General features: G+C 38.8%; 1 protein-coding gene across 2 annotated transcripts in view; it reads right to left on the bottom strand.

Moving 5' to 3' along the window:
* LOC107793624 (uncharacterized) overlaps positions 1 to 12670 on the bottom strand; it is a 108932-nt gene extending 96262 nt beyond the window's left edge. The window contains exon 1 of one of the 2 annotated variants that reach the window (XM_075255750.1): positions 12644 to 12670. The gene's annotated coding sequence lies outside the window, so the exon portion shown is untranslated. The remainder of the gene's footprint in view (positions 1 to 12643) is intronic. The other variant, XM_075255749.1, reaches the window with a different exon arrangement.
* Positions 12671 to 13428: the final 758 nt, after the last annotated feature.

Below are 13428 nucleotides of genomic sequence, written 5' to 3'. Positions count from 1 at the left end.
TTGTTTATGAGTTTGAGAGATGACTCTGTTGTTCTCATGAATGCTGAAGACTTCGTAACTTCTTCTCAACACTTGCTTCTTTGTGGACGATTTTTATTTGATACTCGTATCTGTTTCTTTGCACCTATCTGTGTATAATATGTAGTCCCCCAAGTGTTTGAGCGGTGAAGTATGAAGCCTCGAGCACTTGTTTGTTTCTTTTACTTTGGCCCTTTTCCTGAAATAGAAAGATATATGGGACTCGACGGTGCGATTATAGATGAAGACTGCCTAACTCGTGTGTATTTCCATCAGATTAATTGTAACCCTGGACTAGGAATTTAAGCATACTCCATTTTGCCTTGCAGGTTGTGACTCATCATTTGGCACGAGTTAGGATATTTAGCCTAGCATCTAAAATCGTTAGTAAAATATTAATAAACCAAGAGAAGAATTTTTACATGATGATACCTGACCGTAGGTACTTTCTTAAAAGTAATATCTTTTTAAGTGGACAGCATTCCAATGTGAGGGTAAAACTTTACCATCCATTGTTTCCAACTGGTATGCTCCTTTTCCCGCAATGCCACGGACTTTGTATGGTCCTTCCCATGTTGGACTTAGCTTTCCTGAGTTAACAGCTTTTGCAGATTGGAACACCTTTTTAAGCACGAAGTCCCCAATTTTGAAAAATCTGAGGCGTGCTTTCCTGTTGTAATATCGTTCTATTACTTTCTTTTGTGTTGCCATCCTTATCAAAGCAGCTTCTCTTCTTCCTTCAAGTAAATCTAGGCTAACCCGCATCTCCTCATTATTGGATTCCTCCGTTGCCTGATCGTACCGTGTGCTTGGCTCACCTATTTCAACTGGTATTAAGGCTTCCGTACCATAAACCATCGAAAATGGTGTTTCTCCAGTGCCTGTATTAGTCGTTGTACGATAAGCCCATAGTACTCCGGGTAATACCTCAGGCCAATTACCTTTTGAATCTTGTAACCTCTTTTTCAAGTTATTGATAATAACTTTGTTAGTTGATTCCGCTTGTCCATTCCCCACTGGATGATATGGCGTAGATGTTATTCTTTTGATCTGCCAACTTCGAAGAAATTCTGTAACTTGTGCTCCAATGAATTGTGGTCCATTGTCACATACGATATCCTTTGGTACTCCAAAGCGGCATATTATATTTCGTCATATGAAGTCTTTAACTTCTTTTTCTCGTACCTGTTTAAATGCCCCTGCTTCTACCCATTTAGTGAAATAATCTGTAAGTACAAGTAGAAATTTTACCTGACCTTTTGCTTGTGGAAGTGGACCTACAATATCCATTCCCCATTTCATAAAGGGCCAAGGGACTAAAACAGGATGTAGTAACTCAGCTGGTCTGTGCATATTATTGCCGTACCTTTGACATTTATCATATTTGGACACGAAACTGGTTGCCTCTTCTTCCATCTTAGGCCAATAATATCCTGTGCGAATTAACGTTCTTACCAGTGATCGTCCTCCTGCGTGATTCCCACAATGTCCTTCATGTACTTCTCTCATGACATATTCGGTTTGAGAAGGGCCGAGACACCTTGCTAGTGGTCCGCCGAACATCTTTCGATAAAGATTACCTTGATATAAACAATATCGTGCAGCTTTTTTGCGAAGCGTGTAAGCCTTTCCTTTGTCATTAGGCACGGTTCCGTGCTGTAAAAAGGCAACAATTTCATTTCTCCAATCCCATGTTAGATGATTAAAATTTACCTCGTTTTTGTCAGGTTCAAGAACGGAATGAAATAGATGTATGACTGAAGCATCTGTATTGTTTGCCACGTCTGCTGCGGAAGCAAGGTTTGCTAAAGCATCTACCTCTACATTCTCATCTATTGGGACTTGCACTACTTTCCAAGTTTGGAATTGCTTTATTAACTCCCGTACCTTTGCGAGGTATTCTTGCATTCGTGACTCTCTGGCTGTGTAAGTCCCCAACATCTGATTAACCACGAGTTGAGAATCACTCTTGATTATAATCTGTGTTGTGCCGAGTTCTCGTGCCAATTCTAAACCTGCAATTACAGCTTCATATTCTGCTTCATTGTTAGTTATAGAATGATATTTTATAGCCTGTCTAATGGTCTCACCCGCAGGTGGTACGAGGACTATTCCTAAGCCTGCCCCTTTTACATTAGATGAACCGTCAGTGTATAAAACCCAAGTCCCCGGGTTCGCACCATTAAAAACTAATAATTCTTTTTCTGCTTCTAAATGCATCCCCTGGCTAAAATCAGCCACGAAATCAGCTAGTACTTGAGACTTTATAGCGGTCCTGGGTTGATAAATAACTTCATATTCACTTAGTTTTATAGCCCATTTTGCTAATCTTCCTGAAAGTTCATGTTTATGCAAAATATTTCGAAGCGGAAAAGCAGTAACTACAACAATGGGATGACATTGAAAATAAGGTCTTAACTTTCTAGATGCCATGACCAAAGCTAATGCTAATTTTTCTAGCTGTGGGTATCGTGTCTCAGCTTCCAATAAGGACTTACTTACGTAATAAATAGGAGATTGTTTACCTTGGTCCTCGCGGACTAAAACAGCACTTACCGCGACTTCAGATACGGCCAGATAAATGAGAAGTTTTTCCCCTACCTTCGGTTTTGCCAACAACGGTGGTTTTGACAAATAAGTTTTCAAATTTCTAAGGGCTTGCTGACAATCTTCATTCCATTCAAAATGATCTTGCTTTTTAAGTGCAGAGAAAAACTTAAAACACCTTTCTGAGAATTTGGAAATAAATCTCCCCAAAGCTGCAATTCTTCCCGTTAATCGTTGTACTTCCTTTTTATTAGTAAGGATATCCGAGATTTCTTCTATTGCTTTGATCTGAGAAGGATTCACTTCAATACCACGGTTAGAAACAAGAAAACCCAAAAACTTACCTGATGCAACTCCAAATGCACATTTTTCTGGGTTGAGTTTCATATTAAATTTTCGCAAAATTTCAAAAGTAATAGATAGATGAGAAATATGATCATGAGATTGCTGGGTTTTGACGAGCATATCGTCTATATATACCTCCATTGTTTTCCCTAAATGTTCTTGGAACATTTTGGTGACCAACCTTTGATAGGTTGCCCCAGCATTTTTGAGACCAAAGGGCATTATTTTATAACAATAAGTCCCCCTGTCTGTGATGAAAGAAGTTTTTTCTTCATCACCAGGATCCATTTTGATTTGATTATATCCTGAGTATGCATCTAAAAAACTTAAAAGTTCATGACCTGCGGTCGCATCAATTAGTTGATCTATATATGGTAAGGGAAAGGAATCTTTTGGACAGGCTTTATTTAAATCAGTATAATCTACACAAACACGCCACTTACCATTTTTCTTGGGTACAACCACCGTGTTAGCTAACCAAGTTGAATATTTTACCTCACGGATTGATCCGATTTTTAATAATTTTTGGACTTCATCCTGAATCACCTGGTTCTTGAAAGCACCTTGTTTCCGTTTCTTTTGCTTTATTGGTGTGAAAGAAGGGTCCTCGTTGAGTTTGTGAGTCATCACATTTGGTGGTATCCCTGTCATATCAGCGTGGGACCAAGCAAAGCAATCTAAGTTAGCTTTTAAAAATTCGATTATCATACCTCGCATGTTCGTGTTTAAATTAGCCCCGATATAAACCTTCCGTTCAGGCTGTTGATCAAATAACATTACTGCATCAAGCTCTTCAATCGTCGTTTTGATGCTTTTATTCTCTTCAGGTTCTTGAATTGTGTCAGGCCTTGAGTCCAAATCTGTTTTCTCTTGTTCAGTTGAAGTTTGATCTTTTTTACTTTCAACTGTTTCCTGTAATTGCTATTTTGCTTTATTTACGGCGCTCGTACTTGTTACAGCGTTGACATTTCTGGCCATCTGCTGATCCCCACGAATTTGACAAATTCCCCATGGTGATGGGAATTTGATAACCTGATGCAGGGTTGATGGGACAGCATCCATATCGTGTATCCATGGCCTTCCCATGATCATATTGTAGGCCATTTCCATATCAACTACCTGAAATTTAGTTTCCTTCACAACACCCATAGCAAAAGTTGTTAGTATTACCTCACCTTTTGTTACTACTCTTGAATTGTCGAAGCCTGACAAGGTGTGCGCCTTGGGTAACATTTTGTCTTCAGCTTGCATTTCCCGCAGTACCCTTAGTAATATAATATTTACAGAACTTCCTGGATCAATCAAAACTCGCTTTACATTAGTATCATATACAAGTAAAGATATTACCAGTGCATCATTATGTGGAGTTGTCACTCCTTCGTTATCTGCGTCATCGAACGAAATGCTTTCATTGTCAAGGACCTGCTGCACCCGTTTCCCGTGTGTAATCGTTACCTTAGAAACCTTGTTGGAAGCTGTGTAAGTTATGCCATGAATATCTTCTCCCCCGCTTATGACATTCACTGTCCTCTTGGGTGAAGGAGGTTGTGGTGGTTCTTGTCTGTTTTTCATATAAGCTTGTTTTCCTTTCTCACTAAATAACTCAGTGAGGTATCCTTGCTTCAATAAATGATCTACTTCACTTTGCAGGAATCTGCATTCTGAAGTTTTGTGCCCGTGATCGTTGTGAAATTCGCACCAATGATCCGGATTGCGTCTACTTGGATTTGACCGCATTTCTTTCGGCCACCGTACCTTATCTCCCATGCTTCTTAAAACAGCTACGAGCTCGGAGGTAGAGACGTTAAAATTATATCCACCGAATCGTGCCTTTAAACTCCTGTCATCATCACGTGATTCTTGTCTATTCCGATCATTCCTGAGCTTTGAAGAAGAGCCAGAATCCCGGTTCCTTGACTTTTGATCGTATTGATGGTTATCTTGCTTCGACCGTGGGTCCTTTCCTGCGGGTCCCATATATGGATCGTACCTGTTTTTACCTGATCTTTTTTCGGAATCTGACCTTCGGGTACCGCCCCTTTCTTCATGATGGAGCTTAGGTACGGTATCTTCTTCGATTCGCAGCTTCGTGCTATACCTGTTGTAAACATCATTCCATGTGGTTGCAGGAAATTCTCGAAGACTTTCTTTGAGTCGTCTCGTGGCTTCAGAACTTTTGTCATTTAAATTACTTGCAAAAGCTATAGCAGCCCAATTGTCTGGCATACGAGGTAGAGTTATTCTTTCACGTTGGAATCTATCAACGAAGTTTCTAAGCAACTCCGAATCCCCTTGTTTGATTTTGAAAATATCTTTCATCCTTTTCTCAACTTTTTGTGCTCCCGAATGTGCTTTAATAAAAGAATCTGCAAGCTCGGCAAAAGAATTAATAGAATTTTCAGATAAAAGAGAATACCAGGTTAATGCACCCTTGGTGAGTGTTTCTCCAAATTTCTTGAACAATAATGATTCAATTTCTTGTTTGGTCAAGTCGTTGCCTTTCACGCCGGTTGTAAATGCAGTCACGTGGTCACGTGGATCTGTAGTACCATCATATTTCGGGATGTCAGACATTTTAAATTTTTTCGGAATTGGAAGGGGAGCAGTACTAGGCTTCCATGGTTGTTGTGAGTATTTGTCCATGTCTACTCCTTTTATTACAGGTGGAACTCCAGGGATTTGTTCTATTCGCTCATTTTGTTCCTTCAGCTGTTTCTGCAAGGTTAGTACTAAATTTTTCAAATATGAATTATTTAAATTACATGGTCCCCCTTCTTGTGGTTCACTGGGGGTTGCTCCGTTTCCAGAATTATCAAGACCAGAACGGGGTTCTCCAATGTATTATTATTAGGAGTTGGTGTAGGTGGCACAGGCAATCGACTAACAAGTGCCTGAAGAGCTTTGCCAACTTGTGCATCGATTAGCTTTTGCAAAGCTTCAGTTGTAACTCCTTCAAAATGTTCAGATTGCTCTTGTTGATCAGCACGGGATTCAGTAACAGGAGTGCCTTCACGAGATTGACGTGGTGAATTTAAAGGAGAGGGAACCACGATATCTTGATTTTGATGTATTTGATTCTCATGGTTTCCCAATGTGTTGTTACTGTTGTTGTCGGCGTTATTGTTTGACATGGTGATGATAATAGATAAGATATAGCTTAAAAGGAAAGATTATCAGATTCCCGGTAACGGAACCAATTTGTTTCACCAAAAATCTGAGTCCTTGGTCAAAGCTAAAAGAGAAATTCGGGTTACTGATAATCAGGAGACAAAAAATAAAATACTTTTGAGAACAATGGTAGAAGGTAAATAGATAAGTATTTCAATGAATTCTCAATAATATTCCGTGTCCTTACAAATGATGATACTTCTTCCTTTTATAGATCATTCTAGGTAAAGGAATAAAGCCTCAGCTTTAATGATATAATCATGAGCAATAAATGACATTAAATAAGCCGTTATACAATCATTCCTATTAAATACCAACTTTATAACGTATTAGACATTTAATAATGAATTTGGACTCCTTTCTGTCATCTGATCCTTGCTTTCAATGCCTTCTAATCTGTTGGCTGTAAATAATTTAAATTGGTACGAGACTCGTATCTATACGTCGTCTCGTGCCTATTTAAATTCTTCTTCCCGTGGCTGTTTTCACCGTGCCTCTTAATCAATTGCTGTTCTTTGACCATTCAACTAATCCACGTGTCATGCCACATCATTTTTAATATAAATTCAGTTTTTTTTTCCAATACAAACAGGTCATTAGTCATCTGAAATTTGAGACCTCAGTACTTCCAATTTGTCAACACTCTCAGCGCTTGCTGCCTTCAACCGGCTCTGTTGAAACGCATAAAGTGTTTCTTACCTTGGTAGTAAAACTCCACACCCTCAGAACCAATGTTAATTTCCCCAATATAGTTACTGTTTAGCCATTGGCCTCCTAATACCATGTCACAATTTGACGACAATGGAAGTAGATATAAATCCACACTAAACAGGGAACCTTGCAATAACAATTGAAAGTTGTTGCATGCTCTGGAGGTTACCATAGTCCCAAAAGCTGCACGAACAGATCGAGGCTTGATTGGAAATGTGTCACAGCCTAGTTTATCTGCAAAGGATTCATCAATAAAATTGTGCGTAGTTCCCCCTACTCCAAATAGGATATTCACGGGTTGCTTCCCATGGTATCCAGTCACCCAGGCACCTCCGTCTGGAATGGAATAATCTACTACAGCGTCAAACGATATCGTCATTTGTTTTTCCTCTGTAGTCACAGTTGGAACGTCAACAACAACCTTAGGGGTGGTTAGGGTTTCTCCGCGTCCCTAAAATATGAATCCACACAATAGAGCCAATATTACAAATCATCACAAGAGAAATTTTGGAAACTCAAATCTAGAGACGAAGGCGAGTGAAAAAGAGGCGTTATAGTTTAACTTCATAGGGTTTTGTATTGTACCTTAAGCGTAGATGAGTTCCCATAGCCGGTAGCAGAGGAAGAATTCACGGCAGGTTTCTCGCACAGAACATACTTAGACAGTACCTTGGCTCTGATACCAATTGTTGCGGAAGCCAAATGTATATAGTGTGAATAAGTCACAACTACTATACCAAAAATTATGACAGCCACCAAATAATAAATAAGACAATAAAGCAACAATAAAGGGAACACCAGAATTTACGAGGTTCGGCTAATTTTGTCTACTCCTCGGACACAACCAATATTTTATTCCACTCCAAAAATACAAGTGAAATAATACTAAAGAGAGAAGATACAAATGCCTTAAACAGATGAGAAGGCAAATGAGAGGTGTGTTTAAATCCTAAACATTAAGCCTTCTTTTATAGGGGAAAAGTTTCCCACCAACTCCTTAACCCACCGATGTGGGATGGAAATTTGACATAATTCAACAAATCTCCACCTTGGCAAAATTCCACATCTTCAATTTTCTCTCGGTAACAAATTTTGGTTGTGTCTTCATCTTCAATCTTCAGTGTTCAACAATGTTGATCAAATCCAAACAATGTTGAAACTTGACCGCAGTCACCACCTTTGTCAGCATATCAGCAGGATTCTCCGTAGTGTGAATTTTCTTCACTGTGACTCCACCTTCTTCTATGATTTCTCGTACAAAATGATACCGAACATCAATGTGCTTCGTCCTTGCATGATAAACTTGGTTCTTCGCTAATTGAATAGCACTTTGACTATCACAAAAAATTGTGATACCTTTTTGTTCAACACCAAGCTCCTTTAGCAATCCTTGAAGCCAAATTGCCTCCTTCACAGCCTCTGTAATAGCCATGTACTCTGCCTCTGTTGTAGACAAAGCAACTGTTGACTGCAAAGTAGACTTCCAACTAACTGGTGCCTTTGAAAAAGTAAACACATAACCAGTAGTTGATCTTCGTTTGTCCAGATCACCCGCAAAATCTGAGTCACAATATCCAACTACAGACTGATTGTCTTCCTGCTCAAAAACTAACCCGACATCTACAGTATTATGAATATACTGTAGAATCCACTTCACAGCTTGCCAATGCTCCTTCCCTAGATTGTGCATATATCTGCTAATAACTCCAACAACTTGTGAAATGTCAGGCCTTGTGCAAACCATTGCATACATCAAGCTACCAACAACATTTGCGTATGGTACCTTTGACATATACTTTCGTTCAACTTCATCCATTGGCGACATAGTAGTACTTAGCTTAAAATGGGAAGCAAGTGGAGTACTAACTGGCTTAGTCTTGTCATCTATGCCAAAACGTTGAAGTACTCTCTTCAAATATTCCTTTTGAGATAAACAGAGTTTCTTTGAACGTCTATCTCTAATTATCTCCATGCCAAGAATTTTCTTTGCCTCACCCAAATCCTTCATCTCGAACTCCTTCTTCAGTTGAATATGCAACTTATCAATTTCTTCCAAATTCTTGGAAGCTATCAACATATCATCAACATATAGGAGAAGATATACAAAGGAACCATCTTTAAGCTTGTGCAAATACACACAATGATCGTATTTGCTTCTCTTGTACCCTTGCCGCAACATAAACTTGTCAAATCGCTTGTACCATTGTCTAGAAGATTGTTTCAATCCGTACAACAATTTTTCAAGTTTGCACACCATATTTTCTTTTCCAGCAACTTTGAATCCTTCTGGCTGAGTCATGTAGATTTTCTCCTCCAAGTTTCCATGTAAAAACGTAGTTTTTACATCCATCTGAACTAGTTCCAAATCCAATTGTGCTACCAAAGCCAACATAATTCTAATGGAGGAATGTTTTACAAATGGAGAAAACACTTCATTGTAATCAATTCCCTCCTTTTGAGCATATCCTTTGGCCACCAATCTTGCTTTGTAGCGAACGTCTACTTGGTTAGGAAATCCTTCCTTCTTTGCAAATACCCATTTGCACCCAATTGCTTTCTTTCTCTTCGGGAGATTGGTCAATCTCCATGTATGATTCTGATGAAGGGACTGTATTTCATCATTCATGGCAATCCTCCACTTATCTTCTTCTGAACTTTGGACAACGTCTTTATAAGTAGTAGGAACATCATCAGCTACAATTGAGGTTGCACAAGCAACCATCTCTATGAGACGAACATGTTTCGTTATTGTTCTTTTTGGCCTGCTGGTTGCTATTGATTCAAGTTGTTGTTGAGGTTCCTGAGTTGGAATCTCCTCTACTGGCTCTCCTTCTAGAGGATAATCTTCATTTGTTTCCTCTTCTGCTTCTTGTGTAGGAAAAATAAATTTTCCCTCAAACTCCACCTTCTTAGAAGCACCTTCATTTTGTTTGGTATCTTCTGTTACCTTATTTACCATAGCAGATTCATCAAAGGTAACATCCCTGCTGAATATTACTTTCTTTGTCATAGGACACCATAAGCGATATCCTTTGACTCCAGAAGTAATTCCCATAAAAATAGCCTTCTTTGCCCTTGGATCCAATTTTGACTCCGTCACATGATAATATGAAGTTGAGCCAAACACGTGCAAAGAGTTATAATCTACATCAGGTTTTCCATACCATTTTTCAAATGGTGTCTTGCCATCAATAGCAGCAGATGGTAGACGATTAATGAGGTGGCATGCATATGTAATTGCCTCAGCCCAAAATTCTTTGCCCAAGCCAGCATTGGACAACATACACCGTACCTTCTCCAGCAAGGTCCGGTTCATACGTTCTGCCACTCCATTTTGTTGTGGTGTATGTCTAACAGTGAAGTGTCGGACGATGCCATCATTTTCACAGACCTTATTGAAATGATCATTTTTGTATTCACCTCCATTGTCTGTGCGAATATACTTGATCCTCTTGCCTGTTTGATTCTCCACCATCGTCTTCCATTTGAGAAAAATTCCCAACACTTCATCTTTGTTTTTCATTGTATACACCCACACTCTTCGAGAAAAATCATCAACAAAGGTTACAAAATAGTGCTTCCCATCCAATGAAGGTGTTTTGGAAGGACCCCAAACATCAGAGTGTACATAATCCAAAATGCCTTTAGTATTATGGATCGCTGTACCAAATTTAACCCTTGTCTGTTTCCCTTTAACACAATGCTCACAAAACTCCAAGTTGCAAGCCTTTACTCCTTTTAACAATCCTTGATCTGATAGAGTTTTCAAGGATTTTCCTCCAGCATGTCCCAAGCGCATGTGCCATAGCTTGGTTGCTTCTGCCTCTTTGTCGTCACTGGATGTCACTGTCGCTGTCCCAATAACTGTACTGTCACGATAGCGGTACATATTATTATTCTTCTGATTAGCCTTCATTACCACTAGTGCACCAGAGCATACTCTCATCACTCTATTTTCTGCAATGATTTTGAACCCTTTTGATTCTAGGGCTCCCACAGAGATGAGATTCTTCTTCAAATCCGGTACATATCGAACATCTATTAATGTTCTGATCATTCCATCATGGTTCCTTAATCGTATTGAACCAATGCCATATGAGGTAAGAGGGCTGTTATCCGCTGTGTGGATGACTCCATATTCTCCTTCTTGAAATTCCACAAACCAGTCCCTGTTGGGACACATATGATGGCTACAAGCCGAGTCCATCAACCATATGTCCGATGATGTTGATGACTCTGTTGTAACTAATGAGAAGTCTGAATCATCACAATCAGCTACATTTGAATCCATAATGGCCTTTCCATTATTATAGTTGGCCTTATTCTTCAACTTCGGACAGTCTTTCTTCCAGTGCCCTTTTTCTCGACAAAAGGCACATTCATCTTTGCTGGGTCTGGATTTTGACTTGGATCTTCCCTTCTTTGTCCTCGTTTGATTTTGAGGACGACCCCTCACAAATAGTGCTTCTCCTTCTCCGCCCTTCTGTTTTTCTCGCTTTCTTTGTTCATAGCTGTACAAAGCCGAACAAACTTCTCTGAGAGAAACTTCGTCATTTCCATGGAGTAGAGTAGTTTCAAGGTGCTCGTACTCATCAGGAAGTGACGCCAACAACATCAAGGCCAAGTCACCATCATCATAAGTTGTATCCATATTTTGCAAATCTGTGACCAACTTATTGAAACTGGTGATATGTTCATTCATCGTGGTACCAGGAACATAGGTGAAGTGAAACAGTCTCTTCTTCATGTACAATTTATTTTGACTGTTTTTCTTCAAAAATTTATCCTCCAGTGCTTTCCATAATCTACTTGCAGAAGTTTCCTTTGTGTATGGATATTTCTGGTCTCTAGCAAGGTAGGATCGAATGGTACCGCAAGCAACACGATTGATAATTCTCCAATCTTCTTCTCCAATAGCATCTAGTCTCTTTTCTTCAATAGCAAGATCTAGCCCTTGTTGAAAAAGGACATCTAGAACCTCGCCTTGCCACATCCCAAAATGTCCGGACCCGTCAAATATTTCTACCGCAAATTTCGCATTTGACACAATTCTTGTCATAAGCGAAGATGCCAATGATGACGTATTGTTGACACTTGATGTAGATTCTTCTTGTTTATTGTCTCTCATCTTTGACACAAATATTATTTAATAGCTGACGACACAAATCAAGATTATTTCCTTTCTGGTGTGGAAGATCAGACTAAGCTGCAACCACAGAGCATACTAAGACAGAATCTTGACACAGTTACCAAGATAAATCTTTTCTGATGTGGAAGATCAGACTATGCTGCAACCACAGAGCATACTAAGACAGTACCTTGGCTCTGATACCAATTGTTGCGGAAGCCAAATGTATATAGTGTGAATAAGTCACAACTACTATACCAAAAATTATGACAGCCACCAAATAATAAATAAGACAATAAAGCAACAATAAAGGGAACACCAAAATTTACGAGGTTCGGCTAATTTTGTCTACTCCTCGGACACAACCAATATTTTATTCCACTCCAAAAATACAAGTGAAATAATACTAAAGAGAGAAGATACAAATGCCTTAAACAGATGAGAAGGCAAATGAGAGGTGTGTTTAAATCCTAAACATTAAGCCTTCTTTTATAGGGGAAAAGTTTCCCACCAACTCCTTAACCCACCGATGTGGGATGGAAATTTGACATAATTCAACATCCTTCAGCTCTAGAATTGCTTGATCAGACTTGTCCTGTCTGTCACGCAATACTCCGAATAGCCTCCCGATTAGGGCACGCATTTCCTTCATCTCCATGGCGGTAGTTGTGGTTTGCTTGTTTTCGTTAGCCATCTCAAAGAAGAAGAATAGAGAGAATTCAGAGAGGAATTAGGGTTTTTGCTCATAGTCTGCAACAGAGTACAACAGGTCTATTTCTAGTACTAGCTCCTAAGCTGTCAACTGTAATTAATCGTGAATTATCATTAGTGGCAATCTTTTCTCACGTGCACGTGTCTCTATGACCCTATACATAAAGTGGTACCATGAATTAGTTTAAATTAAATCCTTTTTTATATGTCTTCAAAATTTCTTAAACTCTCAAAGTGTAATCAACTTATTAGAATGTGCAATTATTTTCCCATATTGGATTAATAATATTCGTTATGTGCAATGGCGGAGTCAGAAATTTTAATATAAAAAATAATCACAGATGATTTAACTATAGTATATATATATATATAAGTAAAATTTTAGCCTAACTACACCGCGTAATTTTTCGACTATGTGATGGAGTAAATTGTGAGCTGAGTATAGCATATTAATATATAGTTGTATCAATCGACAAACTTGATATCGTTTAGTTTTAGAAGAAAAATCTTGTTAGCAATGAGTAGAAGTATAGTGCGAAACAAAATGAATATACAACTGTATAATTGATTGTTGAAACTTGAAACATTATAGTCCAGAAAAAAAACTTTCTAAAATGTAATAACTTCTTCTTCTTCTTCTTCCTGCGACTGCTACTGAACCTAGCTCTCAAACTTCTCCGAACATTTTACCATTTTCACATCTACAATGGCTGATCACCAGAATCACCTGAAATCACAAAACCAAGTTAATGAACCCCCAGATATAGGATCCATGCAGATAGATGACACAAACATGCAAT

The sequence above is a fragment of the Nicotiana tabacum genome, chromosome 6, assembly GCF_000715075.1.
Source record: "Nicotiana tabacum cultivar K326 chromosome 6, ASM71507v2, whole genome shotgun sequence".
Taxonomy (NCBI): domain Eukaryota; kingdom Viridiplantae; phylum Streptophyta; class Magnoliopsida; order Solanales; family Solanaceae; genus Nicotiana; species Nicotiana tabacum.
This window is presented reverse-complemented; position numbering and strand designations above follow the sequence as displayed.